The 18,578-nt window shown below is 37.5% G+C and overlaps 1 long non-coding RNA gene across 1 annotated transcript in view; it reads left to right on the forward strand.

Annotated features, from left to right (window-relative positions):
• LOC132649668 (uncharacterized) overlaps positions 1-18,578 on the forward strand; it is a 159,997-nt gene that overhangs the window by 79,225 nt on the left and 62,194 nt on the right. The window contains exon 3 of the long non-coding RNA XR_009588144.1: positions 9,865-9,950. This is a non-coding gene — a long non-coding RNA (uncharacterized LOC132649668). The remainder of the gene's footprint in view (positions 1-9,864; positions 9,951-18,578) is intronic.

The following is an 18,578-nucleotide window of genomic DNA, read 5'->3' on the forward strand; positions in this document are numbered from 1 at the left end:
TTTTATACTCAAATATGAATCTTTGTATACAATTGTATACATCTTTCTTAGGATATATTCTGAGCCACCAGGAGATTGGGAGGGAACAAAGGAGGGGGCTACAGCTGGGATACAAAGTGAATAAACTGTAATAAAAAAATTTTACAAGATATATATTCTGAGTATTGCGTGTAAAATGCATTAAAGATTTAAATATTTCTGCTGTATAATGTGTTGCTGAAATGAACAAAAATTATACTCTTCTCTGAATGATAAACAAAGCTATCTCAACATGCACTACCATCATTCATTAGTCTTTAAATTTTCACTTTGGCTAAGGATATCTGTTAACCTTGTTAATGATGCCCCCGTTTGTTTCCTTACATTCATCTTCCTGCTCTTGAAGGTGGCACTCCATCCATCTGGGAGAGTGGTAGCAGTTGCCACAGTAACACGAGATTTTTATTTACTTTTAAATCAAAATAATATTTTTTTTGAAGAACAAAAAAATGCTTAGAAAGTTATGCTTGATTTTTATTTACATTTTAAAATATACTTATATTGTAAGAAAGATTCTTAAGATAGGAATGGTCAAGTCTCAGCCTCAGAGCACACTCTACATGGAAAACTTTTTCACTTTTTCCTGCTTAGAGTTCACCGTGCTTCTAGGTGGGATTGTACTTTACAAGTTAACAAAGTTTTGACTTTCATTTCTTCATCTAGATATTACTTGTTCTCTGGGATCACCTTCGCACTATCTGTGATGCATAAACTGTGCCTTTTTAAAAATGTATCTTAAGAAAGCATTCCAAAATATAAACAAAGATTCATATGTAAGTATGAAAATATTAACTTGTAACTAGAAACCAATTCCACATCTTTAATGCACGTGTATTTTGTTTGTTTGCATTTGTTTTGCTTTACTGTGTGGGATTCTCAAAGTTTCTTTCCTGCCTGTAAATATTGTTTTTATTTCCTCTGATGAAGGGATCAGATAAGAGACATACCTAAGCTTTCCTTGGGCTGAGCCCAGAGCATTTCTGTCTAAATATACTTGGGCCTACGCCTGGAGGCTTCTAGCCTCCATAGAATCTAATCTTCTGCAAGCCTGGACCTTGAAGTCTTCAGCTGCCAACCTTTATCTGCTAATCTTGGCCCACAATTTTTTTCAGCCTTAAAGCCTTACCACTGAATAAGCTCACACATTCTAGTTCTTTCTGAACTCTATCTGGCTGGCTTAACTCAGCTGTTCTGGCTCAAAACTCTTCTCCAAGCTGACTGATTCGATACGGCTTCTCTCAGCTTCTCACTGAATTCTTTTGCTTGTTAAAACTGTCTCTAAATCCCACAAACTGAGCTGCTAGAACTCACTACACTCAGATGAACTGCACCAAACTGTACTGTACACCACAACTTGACTGTCCTGTCTCCATGAACTCTTCGCTATCTTTTTCTGCTTTTACATAGCTTCTCTTTTCTCTTTGTTCTCTGAAAGTTGGGATTATCCTATCTCTAATTTATTCAGTCAAGTCTTTCTTGGATCCATCACTTGGTCTGCCCCTCAAGTAGACTTCATTGTTCAGGATTAAAGGTGTGTATTAAATTCCAGCCAAAGGAATTAAAGGTGTGTATTCCAGCCGGAGGGATTAAAGTCATATATTAAGGGTGTGTCTGTATTCCATCCAGATCACACATACCTGGTCTTTGGGTGTGATTCCTTGCAAGAGGATCCTTGCTGCTGAATTAAAATTGCTTCCACACCTTCTGGTTGCAGATTTAATAGTGCAACACTGACATATCTTAAGCTTTTCAAACCTTTTATTTTTCTTTGTGTTTAGCAAGTTTTTTGGCCCATTTATTATGGTCTCAAAATGAAAGGTTACATTTTGTAAACTTTTTGTTACATTTTGTTCTATTGAGTATTTACAAACAAATTCTCATCTTAGTAAAGTGGCATATTTTTCTTTAAAATAGGAAATTGCAGTTTTCTTAGTATCAGTTTCTGTTAGATATAACATCTGGATTTTTAGATGTCCACATTACTCATATTATATTGTTTCTTCTTAGTGTCTATAAGAAAAACAGCTTAAGGGATAAGGATTTATTTGGATCACCATTTCTGAAGTTTCCGTTTCTCATGGTAAGGAGGGAGTGTAGGGCGGAGAACTTTACATTGTAACAGCCAGGAAGGGATGGGAGAAGCACAAACCTACGCTCTCAGGCTTTTTCCATTCCTCAAATCTGACTACTAATGAGTCTTCAGCCTGGTGTCAACGACCTTCAGAGACAGTTTCCACCTTAGTCAACCCTCTCTAGTCAAAGTCTTTACAGATGTGCCACAGCATGCTTTACATCACACTACAGCCAAGTTTATCTTTCACAGAGTTTCACTGTGTAGCCAAGGCTGAGCTGGTACCCAAGATCTTCCAGCCTCTCTCTGCTTCCAAAGCTCTGGGATTGCAGGTTGTGATATTATGCTCTCTGAACTGAATTAAATTTTTTTCTTCTTCTTTGCATACATAATGACATTATGTTCATACTAGCACAATCGTGGACTATGTTATTTTTGAGAGAACAATATTTATTTTTGTCTATAACGTTAATTTTTGTTAAATTGTCAGTTTATTGGAAGGCGATTATCTGCTAAGCCTTGGTTTTAGGTTTAAATGAGACAAACATTTTGTTTCTCTCAGGAAAATGCACCCCATTTCTCAGGGTACTATCTTTGAATTTAGGGCATCGACTTCCTGGACTAAAAGCTAAAGAGTGGTTAAGGATCCCCCACTTTATCGGGGCCTAAACTTTAATTCATCTGTAGCTTTTTATGCATAATGTAATTTATACTAACCTTCTAATACTTCTGCAAATGTTTTATGCTGTGCATCTCAAGGTTGTGTTCTGGATGTCACGTTAAGTGCAGGCATTGGCTTAGTCTGGAGAAGAAGGTTTTATTTAGATGTTGTTAGTCAATGGTTTTTCTTTGGTACTTGCTTTTTTTGGGGGAGGTGGGTGGGGAAGAAAGGGTTTTATTTTGTCTTATGGTTCTCAGTTCAGACTCCATCAGTGAAGTAAGTCAGGATAGGACCTCAAGGCAAGAACTTGGAGGCCGGGATCGATGCAGAGGCCGGAGAGGAATGCTTCTTACAGGCTTGCTCCTCTTGGCTGGTACTTGCCTTTCAAATCTGCCATACACAGTTTCCAGTCCTGGCTTCCACATAACCTCTTTCCCCCAAGGGGATTTTCATCAGTTTCAATTTCTATATTTCATAAATGTGAAACCAGCATTTGGACTTTCTTATTTTCAAAATTATAGCAACTTTTCTTACGTGCCACTCAATGCCACAAAGAGTTACTTTGCTTGTCTTAACTGATATTTGTTGATATTTGTAAAGGGAAACTAATTCTAATGCCAGTTGCCCTATTGTGTTGAAGGCCTGCTATCCTGAAATAAAAATTGAACAGGTAGAATATGTATACTGAAAGGAGAGAAAAAAAGTTTAAACTTGGTAGCTGAGCACCAGTGGATCTGACAGGCTTACTATCTAATTAATATGAAGAAGTTTGAGTAAAGAAAAATTATTTGTATATCATAAACAAGTATTTTATCTGAAAAAAGAAACAAATTATTTTCTATCAGACCACTCTTTTGCAATCAATATTTGCTTTGTGTATTCTAAAATAATTAATTTTTAAATTTAATTTTATTTTATTAATTACACTTTATTCACTTTGTATCCCCTCATAAGCTGCTCCCCTCACCCCTCCTGATCTCACACTCCCTCCCCCTTCTTCACACATGCCCCTCCCCAAGTCCACTGATAGGGGAGGTCCTCCTCTCCTTCCTTCTGATCCTAGTCTATCAGATCACATCAGGAGTGGCTGCATTGTCATCTTCTGTGACCTGATAAGGTTGCTCCCCCCTCAGGGGGAGGTGATCAAAGAGCAGGCCAATCAGATTATGTCAGAGGCAGTTCCTCTTCCTATTACTATGTAACCCACTTGGACACTAAACTGCCATGGACTATATCTGTGTAGGGGTTCTAGGTTATTTCCATGCATGGTACTTGGTTGGAGTATGAGTCCCTGGGAAGACCCCTGTATTTAAATTTTCTGGTTCTGTTGTTCTCCTTGTGTAGTTCCTGTCCTCTCCAGATCTTACTATTTCCCACTTCTTACATAAGATTCCATGCACTCTGCCCAACAGTTGGCCATAAGTCTCAGCATCTGCTTTGATAGTCTGCAGGGCAGAGCCTTTCAGAGGCCCTCTGTGGCAGGTTCCTAACTTGTTTTCTGTATTCTTCTTCTTCTGATGTCCATCCTCTTTACCTTTTGGGATGGGGATTGAGGGTTTTAGTCAGGGTCCTCCCTCTTGATTAGTTTCTTTAGATGTACAGATTTTAGTAGGTTTATCCTATGTTATATGTCTATATGAGTGAGTATATACTGTGTGTGTCTTTCTGCTTCTGGGACAGCTCACTCAGGATGATCCTTTCCAGGTCCTACCATTTACCTGCAAATTTCATGATTTCCTTATTTTTTATTGCAGAATAGTACTCCATTGTATAGATGTACCACAATTTCTACATCCATTATTCAGTTGAGGGGTATCTGGGCTGTTTTCTACTGTTTTATTTTTTTTTTATTCTATTACCTAAGTCACCATTTATCACCCAAGTCACACATCTCCCTTACATACAATTTTATGAGGCAACTCACAACTAAAGATAAAGCATGGGAAATATGCTTCCACTTGAAATACTAGCTTTCTCTAAAATGCAATCTGCATGTCAGGAAAAATACAGACTGAAAGAAGCTAAGTAACAAAGAGGACCCAAATGAGGATGTTTGAATCTCAAGCAGAAAGGGAAATAAAACAGACAGTAGAAGGGGAAGTGGCTGAAGAGAGGGAACAACTTGACCCCCCACTAGCAGGGGTCATGGAGACTGAAGAGGCTACCCTCTAACCAGACAGGACTCCTAGTGTGAGAGGAGAACACCAAACCACCCACAAAAACTTTGACTCAAAATTTTCCCTGTCTATAAGATGTGCAGGGATAAAGATAGAACAGCACCTGAAGGAATGCCTGGTCCAACCTGAGACCCACTCCAAGGGAGAGAGCCAACCCCTGACACTAATAATGACACCACTGTGCTTGCAGATAAGAGTCTGTCAGAGGAGTCCTCTGAGAAGATCCACCCAGCAATGGATCGAAACAAATGCTGATACTCACAGCCAAACACTGAGCAGAGGGCAAAGAGCCTTGTGGAAGAAGTTGGGGGAGGAGAGAAGAACCTGCATGGGACAGAAACTCCAAAAGAAGTCCAACAGGGCCAACGTACCTGGACCCAGGGAGGGGGAGGTGCTTGCTAAGACTGAAGCAACAAGGACTATGCATGGACTGGACCTATGCCCCATACACATATGTGACCAATGGGCAGCTTGGTCTTTCTGGAGGTTCTCTAGTAAGACCTACTTGTCTCTGACAAGGTCTCTGTTACAGGTTTTTCGATCACTTCCCTGTTGAGGGGTCTGCCTTGCTGGGCCACTGAAGAAGAGGATAAACTCAGCCCTGATGTGACTTGATGTGCTGGGGTGGATTGGGTGGCGGGGTGCTTCCCTTTTCTGAAGGACTGGGAAGGGGAGATAGGGAGAGAGTGAAGAAGGAGAGGATGGAGGGGGCTACGATTACGATTAGTATTTAAAGTGAATAATGAATTAATCAATTGAAAGAGAGTGAGAGGAGAGAAGAAAGGAAGGAAGGAAGGAAGGAAGGAAGGAAGGAAGGAAGGAAGGAAGGAAGGAAGGAAGGAAGGGAAGGAAAGGAAGGAAAGGAAGGAAAGGAAGAAAGGACAATAGGAGATATAAGGAAGAGAGACAAGCAGGCATGAGGACCAGAATACAAACAGAATACAAACAGCTTGTGACTGCCCTTGTTCAATCCCTAGAAGTCCTATGTTCAATACTTAGAGTCCATGGTACAGAAAAAGTAATCCAGGTGGAACTTAAAGATGACCTGAGTCAGGGAGAAAGCCAAGAATAGAAAGATTAAAAAGCCAGGTCAAGTTTGCAGAGTACTTCTTAACAGCAGTCCTAGACAGAGACAGAGGCTCAGACTTGAGAATCCTCCTCTGGTATTCAGCAGAGCATTGTTCGGTGAATGTTCCTGAAGAGGCTGCTAGCCTGGAGAAAGAACTGCTGAGATAAGGAACCGAAAAATTCATACCACAGACACAGGGTTAGAGGGAGTGCCTATTTCTACCAACCACACCAAAAGGGGAAAAAAAAAAAACCCAACACATTTTTTAACCCAATAAATGCATTTATGTAACAACTACAAGCAAACACACATTGGGAGATTAGACACTTCTCAAGGCTGCTAAACGCCTGTGTGTGTGAACCTGTGTGCATGTGTATGTGAAGAGAGTCTCAGTGTACAGCCCAGGCTGGCCTGGGACTCAAAACCATCCTGTCTCAGGCTCCTTAGTGCTAGGATTGCAAGTATGTGTCAAGCAAAGCAGCACAAACATAGCACAATATTTTTACACGTACATAGAAATCATGGATTGGAGTCAGTTGAATGACTAACAGATACAATTATTTTTTGTCATATCTTTGCTTTAAATACAGTTGTACATTAGTAACAATTACTTGCAGGTTTTTATTTACTTTTTCAAAATTGTAAAGTAATTGGATAATAAAAAGCCAGTCTCTGCGTGGTGATATGTTCTCTATTTGGTGGGAATGTAAATATTTTATCTGACTAAAATTTATTAGATATCTGGACTAATAGCCAAGTTTATAAATTATTTTAGAAGTTTGGACAATTCTATAGAATTTCTTAATTTATCTTTTGATTTACAAAATTTATTTTGTAAACTTCAATTAGCTCCTAATTACTTTTGGAATGTAATAGCGCTTTCTTTCAAAAATAAATGATAGATTTATTTTTAACTTTTTAAGGATTCTCATCTTGATTTCCAGAACACCAGGTCCAGCTTGCAATCTCACTAACAGCGAATGACAATTTCTTTTCCCCACATCCTCCCCGTATTTGATGTTGGAGGTGTTACTGATCTTTGCCATTCTGAATATAGCAAGATGAAATTTCAAAGTTGTCTTGATTTGCATTATCCTAATTTCTAGGGACAATGAACACTTCAAAAAATATTCTTTAGACTAGTAGTTCACAACCTTCCTAATGCTGAGATCCTTTAATACAGTTCCTCATGTTGTGGAAACCCCAATTACAAACATTATTTTATTGCTAACTCCTAACTGTAATACTGCTACTGTTATGGATTGTAATGTAAATATCTAATATTCAGAATATCTGATATGCTTTTGTGAAAGAGTTGTTTGTCCCTCAAAGGATGAGCAACTGATGAGAAACACTGGCTTAGCCAGTTATTATTTTTTCCTTTTGAAAACTGTCTGTCCAGATCCCAGGATCATTCATTTGGTTTTGTTTGTTTTGACTATTTACTTTTTTAGTTCTTTATATGATCTTAATATTAACTGTTTGTCAAATGTATGCCAGGAAAAGACTCTTTTCTGTTCTATGGGCTTCACTTTATTGATTTATCATTAAAAAATCTATACAGAAGCTTTTCAGTTGTATGAATTCTAACTTGTCAATTTTTTACCTTAATTCTTGAGCTAATCAAGCCTTATTTTGAAAGCAGAGCCCTACGCCAATGTCATATGAACTATGTTTTCATCCAGTCTAGCAGTTTTAGTGTTTCAGATTTCAAATTTAGGTCTTTCATCTATTTGGAGTTTGTGTTAGTGCATAGTGATAAACACAGATCTAGTTTTTATTTGGGCACCCAGTTTCCTACTTACCATTTTCTAAAGATGCTTTCTCTTGTCAGCATATGTTTTCATCATCTTTGTCAAGTTTTAAATAGCTAAAATTATGTATACTCATGTTTTGGCCTTTAGTTGTTTCACTCTTCTACCAAACTATTTTTGTGCCATTACCATGTTATTTTTTACCATGGCTTTTCAATATATCTTGAAATCTGGACTTTCACAGTACCAGAAACTGACATGCAAGTTTCCAAAAATACTCCTACCCAGCTATAATATCTATGAATTACAACAATGATGAGCATGACATGGCAATCCTAAAGATGCAGTATGGGCATGCATGCCTTGGTGGTAACCAACAACTCTCTAATGAAGCTTAAGGACTGATCAGCAAAGGGAAAATGGTGGCTGGTACTAAGAACCTAGCCAACTACCAGCTAGTGAAGTCATGGACTTTGGAAGAGGACCCAACTCTACCAGTTTACTAAAACAGCTTAACCCCTAACTATATTTAGAATAGTTATCCTTATACCTACAGCTAAGTGTACTTCTCATCCCTCATAAGGGAAATTTTACTTTTTAATATACAGAGACCATTATAGAAAACCATAACAAAGCAAAATGAATTGTAGAGCCTCTCCCAACTGTGATACATACCTGTGACACAACTCCTGAACCTAAGGCTCAGGGATCATTGGGGTAAGAGTGTAAGACATAGAAGAACAGGGAGTTTATTGGAAGATTCAGTCTCACCAACATAACTGCCAAACACAAGCTGAGCAAGAACAGGAACAGGAGACATGATAAAGTGAAGAGGATAAAGTCAAGGAGGTCTCAATAGACCATAGACAAGAGAATATGTCTGAGATCTAGAGGAATAGCCTTTCCCTGCCAAAAGCACAGCAGTTGGTTATCTAGTATGAAATTATCAGCTCAGAAAACATAGACACAAGTAACATTACATAGACTTAGCTGGATCTATTTATATATTTGAGAATACATGCACACACACACACACACACACGAATTACCTAAAAAAGCTAGAAATTGGAAAGAGAGCAAGGAAGTATATGGCTATAGTATAGAGAGGAAGCAAAAGGGGAAATGGTGCAACTATGTGATAGTCTCAAAAATTACTAAGAAATAAATTAAATTCTTCTTTCTAAAACTTTAGGAACACGTTTTAAACAGCACTTAGCACAACTCATCACAGAAAACACTCAACATTTTCTCTTTATTCTTTATGAGTTCTTGTTACTTAGGCTTCCTAAGTGGTCATATACTTAATAGTGAGCATATTTATCTACTTTCCCCAACAATAAATTCCTTAAAGATGAGGACAAATGAAATCTCCTATCTTTGTGTCTACTGCTGGACAGACCTTTATTATAAGTGGATTACAGGGTGACGAGAAGAAGCCATGCTTTCATACTGACTTCTGCATTCCCTTTACAAAATAGCATGCAATTCTGTGATTATCAACATGTAGCTTTTTAGATTGTACAAAGAAGATTACTTTCACTATTAAGAGAAAGAATTCAATCATGTTAAAAAAAACTATTAAAAAGTAATTACAACCATGTTCTGCTCTGTTTGAAAAGGAGAGGGAGTTGTTTGACATCTACATTTCCTAAAGCAACAGATCTCAAGTCAATGAAACTTGACATATTGCATGCATTGTCCTAAGACATGGGAACTGAGAGTGTCAACAAATGAACGAATGCTGCTGTCTGGAAACGACTCAGATGGAGACACTCTGGAACTCCTGCTCTTCTCATAAACATGATGACGTGACAGTCATGCTTGGTTGCTCTGTAGGGGGCTATGTCTCTCACATACTGCACGTCTATCAGAAGAGCAAGAGAGTCTCCTTGGTTTGAGGGCATCTATTAGCATATTTTCATTTCACAGTAGAAATTCCTACTCAAACTATTTGAAACACTTTAAAGGGCATTTCCCCCATGCACAGAACTTTAAAAGATACATGCTAGAACAGGATGTTGATAGGATTCAATTAGAGTTCCAATCCAATTCCTTTGAAATTCTCTAATCTCCTTTCTCCTCAAATCTGCCAGCTCTGCCCTGAGGTGTACTTCTGTCCAGATGAGAAGATGGCTGACAGTGTGGATGGGTCCTTCATCTGCTTCATTCATAAATATGGGTAAACTTCAAGCAAATAACTTCGCAACATCGTTAGAATTTCTTCGATTTCTAAGAAATTAGCTACCCTGAAAGCAAGTATATTGCTAAGAAAATATCATTAACTATTTATTGTCTGAAATGCTTAAACCCAAGATACCCAGACATATGGTGAGAGGTCATACCTGAAAGTTATATGAAATCAGTTCTACCGATGTCACTTATTAAAGAAAGCCTGTCATGACTGAGGGCTGATATACATTTTCACTATTAAAGATAGCCTGTTTTTTTCTGCTTATAAGAAAATATTTTGGGGAGCATGCTTCTATAAGCTTACTGTTACAAGAACTTTTAAGACTATCAGTATCTGTGAGACTTAGGAACTACAACAGCAACCCAACAGGCAGGATGAGACCATCTGAGTAACAGTGACATGGTTGTTATGAGAGTAACCAATGGCTTTCTGAGTAAGATTCAAAGTCTGCTCCACGGGAAAACCAGGTGTCCTACTTTTTAGAGATCAAAAATTCATAGCTGAAGAAGTCATAGCGCCTGGAAAGAACTTACAACTGTTGCTTAGCCAAATGGGTACAACATTAAATTACCTTCTAAATGTCTGTTTATATCTATGGGCAAATGCAACTTTCTGCCTTAACCAGACAACCTTTTGATGACATAGAATGCAGAGACTTACAGCTACTAGAAGTTATGCAAATAATTAATAGATGAACCATCAGCCCTCAACAAAATATTTTTTTTTTGCTATTCTAAGGCTCAGGGACATAGAGTGAAGAGACAGATGTTGAGTGCAGCTGTGAAATGCCATCTTTTTGGTACAACACAGACATTGTCATCATGAACTCATAGTAGCTGTGGTTATCTGCACACACTGGGTGTGCATAAGCTTGGTCCTGTCAACACAGTTGACAGATGAGGGAGGGGCTCAGGGACTCTATCCCTCCCAACAGAACTATCAATAACTGTTAGACACTGGGAAGGTATTCATCATCGTCAATTGGGAACTCACTGGTGAGCCCCCAGGCTTCAGTGGAGAGTTGGAATCTAGGGTCACACAAAGAGCCCTGGTTAAACTTAGTGAGTCATAGAAGGAAAGAAAAGACACGAATGTGAGAAAGAAATCTATAAGAAAGGGGATTGGCAGGGATGGGAAGGAGGTAAGCAAGGAAGGAGAGTGAGAGTAATCAGAATGCTTTCTATACAGATATGGAACAGTCAAAGAACAACTTTAATTAGAAAGAAAAAAAGAAAAAAGAAAAGGGATGGCTAGCCATGGTGGTGCACATCTTTAATTCCAGCACTCAGAGAGGCAAAGCCAGGCAGATTGCTGTGAGTTTGAAGCTAACCTGACCTACAAAGCAAGTCCAGGACAGCCAAGGCTACATAAAAATAACCTGTCTCGAAAAACCAAAAACGTTTTTATTTTTAGTTATCAATTGCCTATACCTCTAATGTACATGTAAACTAAATGGAAGCAATAAATAAAATAAATAAATTAAATAAGTTATTATTACTTATTATTATGCCCTGTATATGTAATGATGCCTAACAGAGTACAGATAACACATTTTGTGCTAAAACATACATTAGATAAAACATTCCAGTTAAGCTTGAAGCTGTGATCCGAATTACAGGGTAAAAAATGGGTGAAACATTTATCGTGTTTGTGCTGAGATTTTGGATACCTATGATGTATAAGTGGTTAAAGAATGAATAAACACCTTGAACATTATAAGGTGCTGTGGACATTGATATCTTTCCACTATAAGGATCCTGTTTATTGGAGGTGTGGGAGGATGGATGGATTCATAGACTGATGGAAACAGGACCTGGCATTAGCAATAGAAGCCATGGTAATGGGACATCCTTAAAGAAATAAATTTCAGATGTGTTCACAAACAGTAATGGAAAGAAGCCCTCGTCTTTAAAAAGCAGCTTCCAGTTTGGTTTACTTGTTGCTGTGCCATCCATATGGGTGTGAGCTACATCTTTTACGTACCTGCTTTATTTAAACTAAGCCAGAACCATAAATGTGATTGTTGAACTTGTTCCATACATGATGTGTGCACAAAACAACGCAGCACAACCTTGGGGTCACAGACTGAGAAGTGCCATACACTGCCTCAGAATCACTGTGAGAAGCCCCCGGGGGCTCCTCACCAGATGCTCTTGAACGGCTGTTCTTGAATGTGATCTGTTTTGGAAAACACCCTAAATTAGTGACTTCACGCCAGCCTGTTATTTTAAATAATCTAGAGTAGAGTGGTATGCTGTGAAGTGAAAAGAGTCATTTAGAACCTCAACCTTCCTCCTCACAAATAATTAAGGAAACTCTGTAGGCTATGCTTTCATTCCTTCATCTTTTATGTATCTCTACTCCCCTCTGTTTCACTTGTTTCTTCCTTTCTTTTCCCATTCCTTGTTTCCGCTATTCTTCCTCCTCTTAGCTCTTATTAATACTTAGTTTCTTTATTATTTTTCTGTTTTACAATTCTAAGATCCCACCTAATGTCATAGGCAAATAACAATTGTACATTAAAATGTCTCAAATCTGCTATGCATAGACTGTGTGCCCTTAAATTTTAAATAGAAGCTGGTCTTCCTAGGAGATGGGACATTTTGGAAGGTTATGCATGAGAACAGGGCCTTTCTGAGCAGATTATATATATAAAATATATATTATATAGAATCTGTATGCATATTATATATTAATATATATGTTACATATAATATAATATATGTAATATTATATAATATAAATTATATTATTATATATTATACAAATATATTATTATAAAATATAATATAATATTATATATAATATATTATATTATATGTAATGTGTAATGAGATATATTAATATATGGTATTAATATATAATATATATAATCCATTCAGGAATATATATAAATATGAGACAATAGATAACTTGTCCAGCCATCTTGGCATTTAAGAACACAGCAGAAAGAAACAGAGATAAGTGCCAGAAAGCAGGGTCATATGGAATATTCATTCTTCAGTGCTTTCATTCTGAAACTCTCTGGTCTTGATGCATAAAATAGAAAATGCTGTTGTTGCTAAACCCATGAAAGGTACTTATTGTCATAGCATCTTAAATAGACTAAGGCATCGTCTCCCTCAGATTCCTGAGTCATCTGCAAAAGCCTCAACTATCACACTCTACCTTCAAATAATACATTATGAGAAATCTGTGTATAGTCACTGCTCCTTCCTCATTTCTAAGATTTGAAATCATTGATGAGTGTGTAGTATTCTTCTTTATCTCTTTTGATTAATTTTGGTTAAAAGTCTATTTTATTAGCTATTAGGATGGTTACTCCAGCTTGCTTCTTGGGTCCATTTGCTTGGAAAACATTTTTCTATCCCTTTACTCTCAGGTAATGTCTATCTTTGTGGTGAGGCGTTTCTTGTATGCAGCAGAATGTTCGGTCCTGTTTATGCATCCGTTCTGTTAGTCTGCCTTTTTATTGGAGAGTTGAGTCATTAATGTTGAGAGATGACAGTGACTATCAGCTACTTTTATTTTGATGTTGGTTGCAGTCGTGTGTTTGTGTGCTTGACTACTTTTGGTTTGGCTATTAAATCTCAAGAACTACTCTTCGAATGAAAATTCTAACTCAGTTTTCATCAAGTGAGTTTTCATTGAGAAAACAGCTGCATTCCAAACACCGTGACAGCCAGTTGGTAGCTGGACAGGAACACTACCATCTGCAAAATAGCGCCAAAGACGTATAGCATGGCAGCATGGTTTCTTGCCCTAGATCTAGCTCCGTAAGACGGTAAATCGTGCCATTCCTGCCTCATACGAGTGAAGAGGTTCTGACAGTTCTGAGCATAGGTGCCTCTAAGGGCTCATGATTAGACTGGACCCACAACAATGTTCAAGAATTTTTTTTCCTCATTTTAAAGATCTGATTTTAGACACAACTGAGAGGCTTTCATTACCATGTGGTAATCCAGTCAACACGTTTCAGAGTAAGAATGAGGCTATCTTTGGGTCTTAAGAATTAGCCTTATTAGTTCTTAACAATTTAAGAAAAGCTAATTATTAATGTTATGGTATACATAAAATTCCTCCTAAGAAACTTGCCATTAAATAAGTTCCAGTAGGCCACCTCTGTTTTGTTTCCTTTGCTTAAGTTTTTTATGTAAACACAGAGGTTGAAGGAGGACTCAAAACCAATCATCACAGTAAGAACTAAAAAATGATGGAAAATGAAACTGAGAAATAAACCATTTATGTAAATTTAATGAACTTTTAGTTTTAGTTTTGTATTTTGTATATATAACAAATACATATACTAAAGAACTTAACAGACTAGGACTACATAAAGAGTTAAAATATATATTGTAAAGGTGTTCCCCTAATTTCTCCACCATTAACAGCTACTTCTCTCCTGTATATTCTTTTACACTTTATTTCTGTATATACAGAAGTTATGGATATTTAGCCTTCTACATGAAAATACTCTTCATGTAGTTCTGTATCATATATTAGTAAATAAAAGTAATCTAGTCTTACATTATTTATCCATATCAGACCATAGTAGTTTTTGTCATTGCTTTTCATGCCTGGCACAATTTTCCACTCAGTGGATATTCTAAGTTTCATACTGATGGACATCTAGTGTCATTCTGACACCACTTCCAGAGGCGTCTTTTCTGGGTTGTGATAATTTAAATATTTCTTTGTTTTGGTTCTCTTCCTGAAACTGTTATTCATGTACAGTGCCACAGTTTAACAACTGAGATGTTGAGATATAAGTTACTGACTAGTGATCTTTGTCTCCCCTCATTGCTCTTTTTTTTTTTTTTCAAATGCTTCTTTCAAATGAAATATGAAGGCCGCTGATGAAGAAAAGCAAGATTTTACTGGTTATTTCTTAGCATGCATAAGCAAAGTGAGTTACTTAGAAGGAAGACCACTGGTTGAAAGAGTGGAGATTACAATATAATTAGTACTCATAAGAAAACTTTTTCTTCTGTCTGAGAAGGGGTAGTAAGTTGTCATAGAGATTTTTGCTAACTGTTCCATATATAATCATCACTTCTGCTCCTCCTCTATCCTCAACAGAAATGTATGCCCGTGCTCCTCCCTGCGAAAGGCTAATTCTCCTTCTCCCAGCAGTCATTAATTGCCTATATGGGATGGTAGACAGTTCTATTTTAATGTAAAATCTATTTTAAAATACATATAGATAAATAATAAGGTGTTTGTAAGACACAGTGTTCTTAGTAAACTCAAATATTCTGAAACCCCAAATAATCCATGCTTTTATATAAAAGTATCATACACTTTTATGTATATGAATATTCTGTGGCCTAAATGAGGAATGGTGGTGACGTGACAGACTCTCTGCACTTAAAGGACTCTTTACTCTTTTCTTTACTCTTTTTTACTCCCTGTACTGAACTAGCTATCATTTGGCTATTTGTCTTTATTTCTCAGTTTATCTGAGAGATAATCGGGTGAGCTGATGTTTGCTTGAAGAATTCCCTGGATTTTCCCAATATCTCATGTGTACACTTTACTAAAAAGTAAATAAATAAATAAATAAAAACAACTTTTATTTGTTACAGGCTTTTCATATTCTCTTCAACAGCAAGCGTGTCTTTTTAGTCATATCAATTAATTAATTGAAGAAAGAAATGTCAAACTCTAGAAACAATTTCTTATATGCCTTATTGTTATAAGAAGTCAAATTTTAGAAAATCCTCAAGAGAATACAGACTTAATGAATCTGGAAGAACTGTAGGAATGATGGAAAGGTGAAGCCTTTCATGGGTGGTCACAGTCCTCAGGAAGCACTATTTTGTTATCTAAAATATCTGACACACTGGTGCTTTCCTTATCAACAAGCAAAAAAATATATTACTTAATCATTAACTATAGGTTAAACAAAACACAATGATAAACAGTGTAGAAAAGAGAGGTAGCTGAGGAATATATTTGGGTCTATGACCATTCATGTAGAGAATTTATGCCTTAGACAGCAATCCAGGAGTAGAATTTGAAGGGCAACTGGCTGATGCATCCAGAAAGCATTATGATGGTGATAACCATAGACTACAATGATGAGGAAAAGCCTAACAAATGGAAAAATCTCAAATGGCCTTGTTAAAGGACTTAATGGAGCAGGGTTCCCCTTTCTTTTTTTTTTGTACATGTTTTTAATTTTATTTTTTTTCTTATCAGTTACCTTTTATTAACTCTGTATCCCTGCCGTGTCCTGCTCCCTCATTCCCTCCCAATCCCACCCTCCCTCCCTCATCTCCACCGTGCCCCTTTCCAAGTCCACTGATGGGGGGGACCTGCACAGGGTCTTTTCTGAGACTGACATTCAACTAAGGACCATGTATGGATATAACCTAGAACCTCTGCTCAGATGTAGCCTGTGGTAGCTCAGTAACCAATTAGTTTCCCATAGTGAGGGGAACAAGGACTATTTCTAACAGGAACTCAATGACTGGCTCTTTGACCTCCCCACCCCCCAAGGGAGGAGTAGTCCTGTTAGGCCACAGAGGAGGGCTTTGCAGCCAGTCCTGAAGGGTTCCCCTTTCTCCACACCTTCACCAGCGTGAGATTTTGATCTTAGCCTTTCTGGCCAGTGTGAGATGGAATCTCAGAGTTGGTGTTGATTTGCATTTCCCTGATAACTAAGGAAGCTTAGTGTTTCTTTAAGTGCTTCTCAGCCACTTGATATTCCTCTGTTGAGAATTCTTTTAGTTCTGTGCCCCATTTTTAATTTTTTTTCTGTTTTGTTTTGTTTATTAGTGTTTGATTTCTTAAGTTCATTATATATTTTGGGAATTAACCCTTTGTCCTATATAGGCTGGGTGATGACCTTTTTCCAACTGTAGGCTCGTTTCATTCTATTGACATTGTACTTTGCCTTAAAAAAGCTTTTCAGTGTCAAGAGGTTCAAGCTCTCAGACAGGAGCCTGTCAAGGTTGTCTCTTGAGAGATTCTACCAAGCAGTGCCTCAAAACAGAGCCTGAGTCTCAGAGCTAAACATTGGGCATAGGGAGTCTGTGGGGAAGTGGGAGGAAAGAAAAAAGTACCTGGAGATGACAGGAGCTCCTCAGGAAGACTAACAGAGACAACTAACCAGGGCCCAGAGGGGCTTGCTGAGACTCTGCATGAACTAGACCTAGGCCCCCTACAAAGATGTAGCAGATGGCTGAGCTTAGCCTTCATGTGAGTCCTCTAGTAAGAGAATTGGGGACTGCATTGGTCAGGGATCACTTGCCAGCTTTTTGATGGCTTCCCCCTGGCCAAAGGTCAAAGGGGAAGAGGACACAATTAGTCTTGATGCAACTTGATGAGGTTAGGTGGATGGAAAAGGAAGCTCCCCTTTTCTGAGGAGAAGGGGAGGGAGGACGTAAGAGGGAAGGGGTGGGTCTGGGAGAGAAGGAGAAATAGGGCTACAACAAGCATGTAAACTGAATAAAAATGTGTAATATTAAATATTACCTCAAGAAAAAAAAAGAACATAATCAGACTAGGGCAACCATTGTAAAGACTAAGAGTACTGAGTTGAGGAAATACATGGAAGATCAATCTACATTTCCGATGCATTTCTTCTGTTTATCCATGAATAAACAGAAATATATTTCTAGGGTGAATGTTTTAAGTATCTTCTGATTCTGTCCTAAACATATAAGAATGAGCTTTATTCGACTGTGGACTGTTGCCAGCACAGTTAAGGTGATGGCAAATCTTGCAGCTCTTAAAAATCTACCTGTTCCATATAATTATAGAAAATAACTATTTTAAAGAGATTAACATAAAGCTCAAACACAGTTTTCTCTACCTATGCACACATTACTTTTTATGTATAAGCAAATAAATTATACTCTTGACTGTAGTATTGTTTGCAGCAATTTTTTTTTTCCAAGCATAGCTCTTATTCTATTATACTGCTTAAATGAATCGCATGCAATGTTTCCAATCCACTTTTCCTGGCTTCTGAAACTTTTAAAGGAAACATTAGCATTCGCAGGCACCAGATGTTTTGACATAAGGAGAAGCAATATGTAAATTTTAATCTATGCTGGGAACAATAGCCAGGAGGCAACTTTTTCTTATTATGTGAATCATATCCTCAACCACAATGTGGTGGATTCGTTCTTCAGCATCTAGAATGCTCTAATCTTGTCCTATGGTTCCCAGTTAATGCAACGGATACCTATTTAATCTGATGGATATGTTATGTAACATATGAGTGACATCATATTGTACCCCTTAGCCAGCACATACTCAGAATTCTGGGGGTGACTAATTTATAACAGCTTTAACGGTGAGTTTCACCCTTCTTTCTGGTGGCTAACAAAAGCATTGTCTATATTGTATTTTTTTATGTTTTAAAATTGTAAACATGAACAAAGTGAGAAAAATATTAGTGTTAGAGCTTTTCTCAACAATTTGTCTTAACTTGGAAGTGTCTGTGTGCTTGTGTGTATCTGTGTTTGTATGTGTGTGTGTTTTTCCAACGAGAGAGGATTAAAGGTGGATCAAAGGTCTCTTTCATACCTGATATCAAACGATTAAAAAATAACACACTTTTTTGTAGAAAAACTTTTAACATAAAGATAACGTAAACAAACACAC

The sequence above is a fragment of the Meriones unguiculatus genome, chromosome 21, assembly GCF_030254825.1.
Source record: "Meriones unguiculatus strain TT.TT164.6M chromosome 21, Bangor_MerUng_6.1, whole genome shotgun sequence".
NCBI lineage: Eukaryota > Metazoa > Chordata > Mammalia > Rodentia > Muridae > Meriones > Meriones unguiculatus.